General features: G+C 43.5%; 1 long non-coding RNA gene across 2 annotated transcripts in view; it reads left to right on the forward strand.

Annotated features, from left to right (window-relative positions):
* The window catches only part of LOC137220952 (uncharacterized), a 1,206,879-nt gene extending 1,196,882 nt beyond the window's left edge, over positions 1-9,997 (forward strand). For both annotated transcript variants that reach the window (XR_010941856.1, XR_010941857.1), the window contains exons 5-6: positions 5,190-5,275; positions 9,929-9,997. This is a non-coding gene — a long non-coding RNA (uncharacterized lncRNA). The remainder of the gene's footprint in view (positions 1-5,189; positions 5,276-9,928) is intronic.
* The last annotated feature ends 3,574 nt before the right edge of the window (positions 9,998-13,571 follow it).

Here is a 13,571-nt window from a genome sequence, read left to right on the forward strand (position 1 = left end):
TTGAGACCCATGGAATGGGTACCATGCAATATGACCTCAAGGGGTCTGCATTTGCTCACCGAACCTCACCAATCCTATCACTGCTGCGTTTATGCCACTGTACACATGCTTGATTCTCTTTCGGAGACATAGAAATCCATAGGTTTAAAGATTCTTACTAGTCAGGTATATTCTTAGGCGTTTAATATGGGGTGTAGAGTCCACTTCGTTGAGCAAGGAGTAGCTCTTGTCTATTACATATTTGGCTTATGGAATGGTATCTGTGCTAATTTCAATCTCTGGTTTTATGCAGCACCCCAACTCACCTTTCCCCTTGAGCAAGCATATGTTGGTTTTCTACATTTGAGACCCTGTTCTGTTTTGTAATTCAGTTCCTGTGTAGCCAAGTTTACATTCCGTATAGTAGTGATATCTTATGATGTTTCTTTTTCTGTGTGACTTATTTCACTTAGAATCATCGTACCTGAATCAACTCATTATGCTGCTATGGGCCTGATGACATAGATTTCATTGCTGAGTGATATTGCATTGTACGTAAGTACCACAACTTCTTTATCCATTTTTCGCTTTCTGTGATATTGAACTTGTACTGTAAACGAGGTTCTTGTAAACACAGCCGTCCCAAACTTTGGGGTGCCTATGTCTTTTTGATTTTAATTTCCCTAAGCTATAGGACCATAAGTGGAAGTGCCCTAGGCTCTGTTGCTTTGTTTTGTAGATGTTTCAGGAAACACCATACACTTCTCCAGAGTGGCTGTTGGCAATTTACATCCCGCCCATCAGCATAACAAGGCTCCCAATTCTCCATGGCCTGTCCTGCCTTTCTGGATTTTATACGTTTTTCAGATGGCCCTTTTGACCGGGGGGCAGTGAGACTTCATTGTAGTGCAGATTTCCTTTGCAAGCTTGCTTGGTTGGCCAAAAAGGGCGTATGCGTTTTTTCCTGAATATATTCAGGAAAAAACGCATACGCCCTTTTTGGCCAAGTGCATCATTGTGGACGTTCTGCCTCTTTTCCTATGCTTTACATGCAATTCCAGTCTACCTCCTGAAACCGGTTTCCTGCAATTCTGCCCCGCTTTCAAGTCCTCTTGGCAGCCTTACTTCAATATATTTTTGGACGATAGCTGTCATTTATAACTCTGCAGGTTTGTGAATTACAGTGTCCCTGAGCTCCTTTCTTCAACTCGCTTTCTTGTGAGCTGGCCGCAACACCGCAGGATTGCTTCAGGCCCTAGTGTGGTTCCGGCATGGCACGCTGAGCCTTTGGTTAATTCCTCTTCCTGGTGGGAAATGAGAGTTAAATTTGCCCGTCCAGACACTTCCAGCTAGTCTCTCATTGGTTCTCCCTATTCCTGTTCATCTTCCACAGAAATTGCAAACTGGGCCAAACAGGAGGTTAAAGGCACTGACTCTCCAGTTGGGGAGAGTGCTACTAAAGCGTCTGGAATGTTGCACCCGAGTACCAGGGGACGAAACCTGAGACGCATTTGAACACGTTTCCCGATCACACGGTGGATCATACTCTGGGTTCCACATGCATGTTTTAGCTGAAGGAAGAATCCCTTAAACCTGGAGAGTTGAGACCCATGGAATGGGTACCATGCAATATGACCTCAAAGGGTCTGCATTTGCTCACCGAACCTCACCAATCCTATCACTGCTGCGTTTATGTCGCTGTACACACGCTTGATTCTCTTTCGGAGACATAGAAATCCATAGGTTTTAAGATTCTTACTAGTCAGGTATATTCTTAGGCGTTTAATATGGGGTGTAGAGTCCACTTCGTTGAGCAAGGAGTAGCTCTTGTCTATTACATATTTGGCTTATGGAACGGTATCTGTGCTAATTTCAATCTCTGGATATGCAGCACCCCAACTCACCTTTCCCCTTAAGCAAGCATAAGTTGGTTTTCTACATTTGAGACCCTGTTCTGTTTTGTAATTCAGTTCCTGTGTAGGAAAGTTTACATTCCGTGTAGTAGTGATATCTTATGATGTTTCTTTTTCTGTGTGACTTATTTCACTTAGAATCATCGTACCTGAATCCACTCATTATGCTGCTATGGGCCTGATGATATACATTTCATTGCTGAGTGATATTGCATTGTACGTAAGTACCACAACTTCTTTATCCATTTTTCACTTTCTGTGATATTGAACTTGTACTGTAAACGAGGTTCTTGTAAACAGAGCCATCCCAAACTTTGGGGTGGCTGTGTCTTTTTGATTTTAATTTCCCTAAGCTATAGAACCGTAAGTGGAAGTGCCCTAGGCTCTGTTGCTTTGTTTTTTAGATGTTTCAGGAAACACCATACACTTCTCCAGAGTGGCTGTTGGCAATTTACATCCCGCCCATCAGCATAACAAGGCTCCAATTCTCCATGGCCTGTCCTGCCTTTCTGGATTTTACACTTTTTTCAGATGGCCCTTTTGACTGGGGGGCAGTGAGACTTCATTGTAATGCAGATTTCCATTGCAAGCTTGCTTGGTTGGCCAAAAAGTGCGTATGCGTTTTTTCCTGAATATATTCAGGAAAAAACGCATATGCCCTTTTTGGCCAAGTGCATCATTGTGGACGTTCTGCCTCTTTTCCTATGCTTTACATGCAATTCCAGTCTACCTCCTGAAGTCGGTTTCCTGCAATTCTGCCCCGCTTTCAAGTCCTCTTGGCCGCCTTACTTCAATATATTTTTGGACGATAGCTGTCATTTATAACTCTGCAGGTTTGTGAATTACAGTGCCTCTGAGCTCCTTTCTTCAACTCGCTTTCTTGTGAGCTGGCCGCAACACCGCAGGATTGCTTCAGGCCCTAGTGTCGTTCTGGCATGGCACGCTGAGCCTTTGGTTAATTCCTCTTCCTGGTGGGAAATGAGAGTTAAATTTGCCCGTCCAGACTCCTCCAGCTAGTCTCTCATTGGTTCTCCCTATTCCTGTTCATCTTCCACAGAAATTGCAAACTGGGCCAAACAGGAGGTTAAAGGCACTGACTCTCCAAGTGGGAAGAGTGTTAGTCAAGGGACTGGAATGTTGCTCCCGAGTACCAGGAGACAAAAACTGAGACACATTTGAAAACGTTTCCCGATCACACGGTGGATCATACTCTGGGATCCACATGCATGTTTTAGCTGAAGGAAGAATCCCTTAAACCTGGAGAGTTGAGACCCATGGAATGGGTACCATGCAATATGACTTCAAAGGGTCTGCATTTGCTCATCGAACCTCACCAGTCCTATCACTGCTGCGTTTATGCCACTGTACACACGCTTGATTCTCTTTTGGAGACATAGAAATCCATAGGTTTTAAGATTCTTACTAGTCAGGTATATTAGTAGGCGTTTAATATGGGGTGTAGAGTCCACTTCGTTGAGCAAGGAGTAGCTCTTGTCTATTACATATTTGGCTTATGGAACGGTATCTTTGCTAATTTCAATCTCTGGTTTTATGCAGCACCCCAACTCACCTTTCCCCTTAAGCAAGCATAAGTTGGTTTTCTACATTTGAGACCCTGTTCTGTTTTGTAATTCAGTTCCTGTGTAGCCAAGTTTACATTCCGTGTAGTAGTGATATCTTATGATGTTTCTTTTTCTGTGTGACTTATTTCACTTAGAATCATCGTACCTGAATCCACTCATTATGCTGCTACGGTCCTGATGATATAGATTTCATTGCTGAGTGATATTGCATTGTACGTAAGTACCACAACTTCTTTATCCATTTTTCGCTTTCTGTGATATTGAACTTGTACTGTAAACGAGGTTCTTGTAAACAGAGCCGTCCCAAACTTTGGGGTGGCTGTGTCTTTTTGATTTTAATTTCCCTAAGCTATAGAACTGTAAGTGGAAGTGCCCTAGGCTCTGTTGCTTTGTTTTTTAGATGTTTCAGGAAACACCATACACTTCTCCAGAGTGGCTGTTGGCAATTTACATCCCGCCCATCAGCATAACAAGGCTCCCAATTCTCCATGGCCTGTCCTGCCTTTCTGGATTTTACACTTTTTTCAGATGGCCCTTTTGACTGGGGGGCAGTGAGACTTCATTGTAGTGCAGATTTCCTTTGCAAGCTTGCTTGGTTGGCCCAAAAGTGCGTATGCGTTTTTTCCTGAATATATTCAGGAAAAAACGCATACGCCCTTTTTGGCCAATTGCATCATTGTGGACGTTCTGCCTCTTTTCCTATGCTTTACATGCAATTCCATTCTACCTCCTGAAATCGGTTTCCTGCAATTCTGCCCCGCTTTCAAGTCCTCTTGGCAGCCTTACTTCAATATATTTTTGGACGATAGCTGTCATTTATAACTCTGCAGTTTTGTGAATTACAGTGCCTCTGAGCTCCTTTCTTCAACTCGCTTTCTTGTGAGCTGGCCGCAACACCGCAGCATTGCTTCAGGCGCTAGTGTGGTTCCGGCATGGCACGCTGAGCCTTTGGTTAATTCCTATTCCTGTTGGGAAATGAGAGTTAAATTTGCCCGTACAGGCACCTCTAGCTAGTCTCTCATTTGTTCTCCCTATTCCTGTTCATTTTCCGCAGAAATGGCAAACTGGGCCAAACAGGAGGTTAAAGGCACTGAATCTCCAAGTGGGGAGAGTTTTAGTAAAGTGACTGGAATGTTGCACCCGAGTACCAGGGGATGAAAAATGAGACACATTTCAACACGTTTCCCGATCACATGGTGGATCATACTCTGGGTTCCACATGCATGTTTTAGCTGAAGGAAGAATCCCTTAAACCTGGAGAGTTGAGACCCATGGAATGGGTACCATGCAATATGACCTCAAGGGGTCTGCATTTGCTCACCGAACCTCACCAATCCTATCACTGCTGCATTTATGCCGCTGTACACATGCTTGATTCTCTTTCGGAGACATAGAAATCCATAGGTTTTAAGATTCTTACTAGTCAGGTATATTATTAGGCGTTTAATATGGGGTGTAGAGTCCACTTCGTTGAGCAAGGAGTAGCTCTTGTCTATTACATATTTGGCTTATGGAACGGTATCTGTGCTAATTTCAATCTCTGGTTTTATGCAGCACCCCAACTCACCTTTCCCCTTAAGTAAGCATATGTTGGTTTTCTACATGTGAGACGCTGTTCTGTTTTGTAATTCAATTCCTCTGTAGCCAAGTTTACATTCCGTGTATTAGGGATATCTTATGATGTTTCTTTTTCTGTGTGACTTATCTTACTTAGAATCATCATACCTGAATCCACTCATTATGCTGCTATGGGCCTGATGACATAGATTTCATTGCTGAGTTATATTGCATTGTACGTAAGTACCACAACTTCTTTATCCATTTTTCGCTTTCTGTGATATTGAACTTGTACCGTAAACGAGGTTCTTGTAAACAGAGCTGTCCGAAATTTTGGGGTGTCTGTGTCTTTTTGATTTTAATTTCCCTAAGCTATAGGATCATAAGTGGAAGTGCCCTAGGCTCTGTTGCTTTGTTTTTTAGATGTTTCAGGAAACACCATACACTTCTCCAGAGTGGCTGTTGGCAATTTACATCCCGCCCATCAGCATAACAAGGCTCCCAATTCTCCATGGCCTGTCCTGCCTTTCTGGATTTTACACTTTTTTCAGATGGCCCTATTGACCGGGTGGCAGTGAGACTTCATTGTAGTGCAGATTTCATTTGCAAGCTTGCTTTGTTGGCCCAAAAGTGCGTGTGCGTTTTTTCCTGAATATATTCAGGAAAAAACGCATACGCCCTTTTTGGCCAAGTGCATCATTGTGGACGTTCTGCCTCTTTTCCTATGCTTTACATGCAATTCCAGTCTACCTCCTGAAATTGGTTTCCTGCAATTCTGCCCCGCTTTCAAGTCCTCTTGGCAGACTTACTTCAATATATTTTTGGACAATAGCTGTCATTTATAACTCTGCAGGTTTGTGAATTAGAGTGCCCCTGAGCTCCTTTCTTCAACTCGCTTTCTTGTGAGCTGGCCGCAACACCGCAGCATTGCTTCAGGCCCTAGTGTGGTTCCGGCATGGCACACTGAGCCTTTGGTTAATTCCTCTTCCTGGTGGGAAATGAGAGTTAAATTTGCCCGTCCAGACACCTCCAGCTAGTCACTCATTGGTTCTCCCTATTCCTGTTCATTTTCCGCAGAAATTGCAAACTTGGCCAAACAGGAGGTTAAAGCCACTGACTCTCCAAGTGGGGAGAGTGTTAGTAAAGCCTCTGGAATGTTGCACCCGAGTACCAGGGGACGAAAACTGAGACACATTTGAACACGTTTCCCGATCACACGGTGGATCATACTCTGGGTTCCACATGCATGTTTTAGCTGAAGGAAGAATCCCTTAAACCTGGAGAGTTGAGACCCATGGAATGGGTACCATGCAATATGACCTCAAAGGGTCTGCATTTGCTCACCGAACCTCACCAATCCTATCACTGCTGCATTTATGCCGCTGTACACACGCTTGATTCTCTTTCGGAGACATATAAATCCATAGGTTTTAAGATTCTTACTTGTCAGGTATATTCTTAGGCGCTTAATATGGGGTGAAGAGTCCACTTCATTGAGCAAGGAGTAGCTCTTGTCTATTACATATTTGGCTTATGGAACGGTATCTGTGCTAATTTCAATCTCTGGTTTTATGCAGCACCCCAACTCACCTTTCCCCTTAAGCAAGCATAAGTTGGTTTTCTACATTTGAGACCCTGTTCTGTTTTGTAATTCAGTTTCTGTGTAGCCAAGTTTACATTCTGTGTAGTAGTGATATCTTATGATGTTTCTTTTTCTGTGTGACTTATTTCACTTAGAATCATCGTACCTGAATCCACTCATTATGCTGCTACGGGCCTGATGATATAGATTTCATTGCTGAGTGATATTGCATTGTACGTAAGTACCACAAATTCTTTATCCATTTTTCACTTTCTGTGTTATTGAACTTGTACCGTAAACGAGGTTCTTGTAAATAGAGCCGTCCCAAACTTTGGGGTGGCTGTGTCTTTTTTATTTTAATTTCCCTAAGCTATAGGACCATAAGTGGAAGTGCCCTAGGCTCTGTTGCTTTGTTTTTTAGATGTTTCAGGAAACACCATACACTTCTCCAGAGTGGCTGTTGGCAATTTACATCCCGCCCATCAGCATAACAAGGCTCCCAATTCTCCATGGCCTGTCCTGCCTTTCTGGATTTTACACTTTTTTCAGATGGCCCTTTTGACCGGGGGGCAGTGAGACTTCATTGTAGTGCAGATTTCCTTTGCAAGCTTGGTTGGTTGGCCAAAAAGGGCGTATGCGTTTTTTCCTGAATATATTCAGGAAAAAACGCATACGCCCTTTTTGGCCAAGTGCATCATTGTGGACGTTCTGCCTCTTTTCCTATGCTTTACATGCAATTCCAGTCTACCTCCTGAAACCGGTTTCCTGCAATTCTGCCCCGCTTTCAAGTCCTCTTGGCAGCCTTACTTCAATATATTTTTGGACGATAGCTGTCATTTTTAACTCTGCAGGTTTGTGAATTACAGTGTCCCTGAGCTCCTTTCTTCAACTCGCTTTCTTGTGAGCTGGCCGCAACACCGCAGGATTGCTTCAGGCCCTAGTGTGGTTCCGGCATGGCACGCTGAGCCTTTGGTTAATTCCTCTTCCTGGTGGGAAATGAGAGTTAAATTTGCCCGTCCAGACACCTCCAGCTAGTCTCTCATTGGTTCTCCCTATTCCTGTTCATCTTCCACAGAAATTGCAAACTGGGCCAAACAGGAGGTTAAAGGCACTGACTCTCCAGTTGGGGAGAGTGCTAGTAAAGCGTCTGGAATGTTGCACCCGAGTACCAGGGGACGAAACCTGAGACACATTTGAACACGTTTCCCAATCACACGGTGGATCATACTCTGGGTTCCACATGCATGTTTTAGCTGAAGGAAGAATCCCTTAAACCTGGAGAGTTGAGACCCATGGAATGGGTACCATGCAATATGACCTCAAAGGGTCTGCATTTGCTCACCGAACCTCACCAATCCTATCACTGCTGCGTTTATGCCACTGTACACACGCTTGATTCTCTTTTGGAGACATAGAAATCCATAGGTTTTAAGATTCTTACTAGTGAGGTATATTCTTTGACGTTTAATATCGGGTGTTGAGTCCACTTCGTTGAGCAAGGAGTAGCTCTTGTCTATTACATATTTGGCTTATGGAATGGTATCTGTGCTAAATTCAATCTCTGGTTTTATGCAGCACCCCAACTCACCTTTCCCCTTAAGCAAGCATAAGTTGGTTTTCTACATTTGAGACCCTGTTCTGTTTTGTAATTCAGTTCCTGTGTAGCCAAGTTTACATTCCGTGTAGTAGTGATAACTTATGATGTTTCTTTTTCTGTGTGACTTATTTCACTTAGAATCATCGTACCTGAATCCACTCATTATGCTGCCATGGGCCTGATGACATAGATTTCATTGCTGAGTGATATTGCATTGTACGTAAGTACCACAACTTCTTTATCCATTTTTCACTTTCTGTGATATTGAACTTGTACCGTAAATGAGGTTCTTGTAAACAGAGCCGTCCCAAACTTTGGGGTGGCTGTGTCTTTTTGATTTTAATTTCCCTAAGCTATAGGACCATAAGTGGAAGTGCCTTAGGCTCTTTTGCTTTGTTTTTTAGATGTTTCAGGAAACACCATACACTTCTCCAGAGTGGCTGTTGGCAATTTACATCCCACCCATCAGCATAACAAGGCTCCCAAGTCTCCATGGCCTGTCCTGCCTTTCTGGATTTTATACTTTTTTCAGATGGCCCTTTTGACCGGGGGGCAGTGAGACTTCATTGTAGTGCAGATTTCCTTTGCAAGCTTGTTTGGTTGGCCAAAAAGGGCATATACGTTTCTTCCTGAACATATTCAGGAAAAAACGCATACGCCCTTTTTGGCCAAGTGCATCATTGTGGACGTTCTGTCTCTTTCCTATGCTCTACATGCAATTCCAGTCTACCTCCTGAAATCGATTTCCTGCAATTCTGCCCCGCTTTCAAGTCCTCTTGGCAGCCTTACTTCAATATATTTTTGGACGATAGCTGTCATTTATAACTCTGCAGGTTTGTGAATTACAGTGCCCCTGAGCTCCTTTCTTCAACTCGCTTTCTTGTGAGCTGGCCGCAACACCGCAGGATTGCTTCAGGCCCTAGTGTGGTTCCGGCATGGCACGCTGAGCCTTTGGTTAATTCCTCTTCCTGGTGGGTAATGCGAGTTAAATTTGCCCGTACAGGCACCTCCAGCTAGTCTCTCATTGGTTCTCCCTATTCCTGTTCATTTTCCGCAGAAATTGCAAACTGGGCCAAACAGGAGGTTAAAGGCACTGACTCTCCAAGTGGGGAGAGTTTTAGTAAAGTGACTGGAATGTTGCACCCGAGTACCAGGGGATGAAAAATGAGAGACATTTCAACACGTTTCCCGATCACATGGTGGATCATACTCTGGGTTCCACATGCATGTTTTAGCTGAAGGAAGAATCCCTTAAACCTGGAGAGTTGAGACCCATGGAATGGGTACCATGCAATATGACCTCAAGGGGTCTGCATTTGCTCACCGAACCTCACCAATCCTATCACTGCTGCGTTTATGCCGCTGTACACATGCTTGATTCTCTTTCGGAGACATAGAAATCCATAGGTTTTAAGATTCTTACTAGTCAGGTATATTATTAGGCGTTTAATATGGGGTGTAGAGTCCACTTCGTTGAGCAAGGAGTAGCTCTTGTCTATTACATATTTGGCTTATGGAACGGTATCTGTGCTAATTTCAATCTCTGGTTTTATGCAGCACCCCAACTCACCTTTCCCCTTAAGCAAGCATATGTTGGTTTTCTACATGTGAGACGCTGTTCTGTTTTGTAATTCAATTCCTCTGTAGCCAAGTTTACATTCCGTGTATTAGTAATATCGTATGATGTTTCTTTTTCTGTGTGACTTATCTTACTTAGAATCATCATACCTGAATCCACTCATTATGCTGCTATGTGCCTGATGACATAGATTTCATTGCTGAGTGATATTGCATTGTACGTAAGTACCACAACTTCTTTATCCATTTTTTGCTTTCTGTGATATTGAACTTGTACCGTAAACGAGGTTCTTGTAAACAGAGCCGTCCGAAATTTTGGGGTGGCTGTGTCTTTTTGATTTTAATTTCCCTAAGCTATAGGATCATAAGTGGAAGTGCCCTAGGCTCTGTTGCTTTGTTTTTTAGATGTTTCAGGAAACACCATACACTTCTCCAGAGTGGCTGTTGGCAATTTATATCCCGCCCATCAGCATAACAAGGCTCCCAATTCTCCATGGCCTGTCCTGCCTTTCTGGATTTTACACTTTTTTCAGATGGCCCTATTGACCGGGGGGCAGTGAGACTTCATTGTAGTGCAGATTTCATTTGCAAGCTTGCTTGGTTGGCCAAAAAGGGCGTATGCGTTTTTTCCTGAATATATTCAGGAAAAAACGCATACGCCCTTTTTGGCCAAGTGCATCATTGTGGACGTTCTGCCTCTTTTCCTATGCTTTGCATGCAATTCCAGTCTACCTCCTGAAACCGGTTTCCTGCAATTCTGCCCCGCTTTCAAGTCCTCTTGGCAGCCTTACTTCAATATATTTTTGGACGATAGCTGTCATTTATAACTCTGCAGGTTTGTGAATTAGAGTGCCCCTGAGCTCCTTTCTTCAACTCGCTTTCTTGTGAGCTGGCCGCAACACCGCAGCATTGCTTCAGTTCCTAGTGTGGTTCCGCAATGGCACGCTGAGCCTTTGGTTAATTCCTCTTCCTGGTGGGAAATGAGAGTTAAATTTGCCCGTCCAGACACCTCCAGCTAGTCTCTCATTGGTTCTCCCTATTCCTGTTCATTTTCCGCAGAAATTGCAAACTGGGCCAAACAGGAGGTTAAAGGCACTGACTCTCCAGTTGGGGAGAGTGCTAGTAAAGCGTCTGGAATGTTGCACCCGAGTACCAGGGGACGAAACCTGAGACACATTTGAACACGTTTCCCGATCATACGGTAGATCATACTCTGGGTTCCACATGCATGTTTTAGCTGAAGGAAGAATCCCTTAAACCTGGAGAGTTGAGACCCATGGAATGGGTACCATGCAATATGACTTCAAAGGTTCTGCATTGGCTCACCGAACCTCACCAATCCTATCACTGCTGCGCTTATGCCACTGTACACACGCTTGATTCTCTTTCGGAGACATATAAATCCATAGGTTTTAAGATTCTTACTAGTCAGGTATATTCTTAGACGTTTAATATGGGATGTAGAGTCCACTTCGTTGAGCAAGGAGTAGCTCTTGTCTATTACATGTTTGGCTTATGGAATGGTATCTGTGCTAATTTCAATCTCTGGTTTTATACAGCACCCCAACTCACCTTTCCCCTTAAGCAAGCATAAGTTGGTTTTCTACATTTGAGACCCTGTTCTGTTTTGTAATTCAGTTCCTGTGTAGCCATGTTTACATTCCGTGTAGTAGTGATAACTTATGATGTTTCTTTTTCTGTGTGACTTATTTCACTTAGAATTATCGTACCTGAATCCACTCATTATGCTGCTATGGGCCTGATGACATACATTTCATTGCTGAGTGATATTGCATTGTACGTAAGTACCACAAATTCTTTATCCATTTTTTGCTTTCTGTAATAATGAACTTGTACCGTAAACGAGGTTCTTGTAAACAGAGCCGTCCCAAACTTTGTGGTGGCTGTGTCTTTTTGATTTTAATTTCCCTAAGCTATAGGACCATAAGTGGAAGTGCCCTAGGCTCTGTTGCTTTGTTTTTTAGATGTTTCATGAAACACCATACACTTCTCCAGAGTGGCTGTTGGCAATTTACATCCCGCCCATCAGCATAACAAGGCTCCCAGTTCTCCATGGCCTGTTCTGCCTTTCTTGATTTTATACATTTTTCAGATGGCCCTTTTGACCGGGGGGCAGTGAGACTTCATTGTAGTGCAGATTTCCTTTGCAAGCTTGCTTGGTTGGCCAAAAAGGGCGTATGCGTTTTTTCCTGAATATATTCAGGAAAAAACGCATACGCCCTTTTTGGCCAAGTGCATCATTGTGGACGTTCTGTCTCTTTTCCTATGCTTTACATGCAATTCCAGTCTACCTCCTGAAATCGGATTCCTGCAATTCTGCCCCGCTTTCGAGTCCTCTTGGCAGCCTTACTTCAATATATTTTTGGACGATAGCTGTCATTTATAACTCTGCAGGTTTGTGAATTACAGTGCCCCTGAGCTCCTTTCTTCAACTCGCTTTCTTGTGAGCTGGCCGCAACACCGCAGGATTGCTTCAGGCCCTAGTGTGGTTCCGGCATGGCACGCTGAGCCTTTGGTTAATTCCTCTTGCTGGTGGGAAATGAGAGTTAAATTTGCCCGTCCAGACACCTCCAGCTAGTCTCTCATTGGTTCTCCCTATTCCTGTTCATTTTCTGCAGAAATTGCAAACTGGGCCAAACAGGAGGTTAAAGGCACTGACTCTCCAAGTGGGGAGAGTTTTAGTAAAGCGTCTGGAATGTTGCACCTGAGTACCAGGGGACGAAAACTGAGACACATTTGAACATGTTTCCCGATCACACGGTGGATCATACTCTGGGTTCCACATGCATGTTTTAGCTGAAAGAAGAATCCGTTAAACCTGGAGAGTTGAGACCCATGGAATTGGTACCATGCAATATGACTTCAAACGGTCTGCATTTGCTCACCAAACCTCACCAATCCTATCACTGCTGCGTTTATGCCGCTGTACACACGCTTGATTCTCTTTCGGAGACATATAAATCCATAGGTTTTAAGATTCTTACTAGTCAGGTATATTCTTAGGCGTTTAATATGGGATGTAGAGTCCACTTCGTTGAGCAAGGAGTAGCTGTTGTCTATTACATATTTGGCTTATGGAACGGTATCTGTGCTAATTTCAATCTCTGGTTTTATACAGCACCCCAACTCACCTTTCCCCTTAAGCAAGCATAAATTGGTTTTCTACATTTGAGACCCTGTTCTGTTTTGTAATTCAGTTCCTGTGTAGCCAAGTTTACATTCCGTGTAGTAGTGATATCTTATGATGTTTCTTTTTCTGTGTGACTTATTTCACTTAGAATCATCGTACCTGAATCCACTCATTATGCTGCTACGGCCCTGATGATATAGGTTTCATTGCTGAGTGATATTGCATTGTACGTAAGTACCACAACTTCTTTATCCAATTTTCGCTTTCTGTGATATTGAACTTGTACCGTAAACGAGGTTCTTGTAAACAGAGCCGTCCCAAACTTTGGGGTGGCTGTGTCTTTTTGATTTTAATTTCCCTAAGCTATAGGACCATAAGTGGAAGTGCCCTAGGCTCTGTTGCTTTGTTTTGTAGATGTTTCAGGAAACACCATACACTTCTCCAGAGTGGCTGTTGGCAATTTACATCCCGCCCATCAGCATAACAAGGCTCCCAGTTCTCCATGGCCTGTCCTGCCTTTCTGGATTTTACACTTTTTTCCGATGGCCCTTTTGACCGGGGAGCAGTGAGACTTCATTGTAGTGCAGATTTCCTTTGCAAGCTTGCTTGGTTGGCCAAAAAGGGCGTAAGC

The sequence above is a fragment of the Pseudorca crassidens genome, chromosome 3, assembly GCF_039906515.1.
Source record: "Pseudorca crassidens isolate mPseCra1 chromosome 3, mPseCra1.hap1, whole genome shotgun sequence".
In the NCBI taxonomy this organism is placed as follows: Eukaryota; Metazoa; Chordata; class Mammalia; order Artiodactyla; family Delphinidae; genus Pseudorca; species Pseudorca crassidens.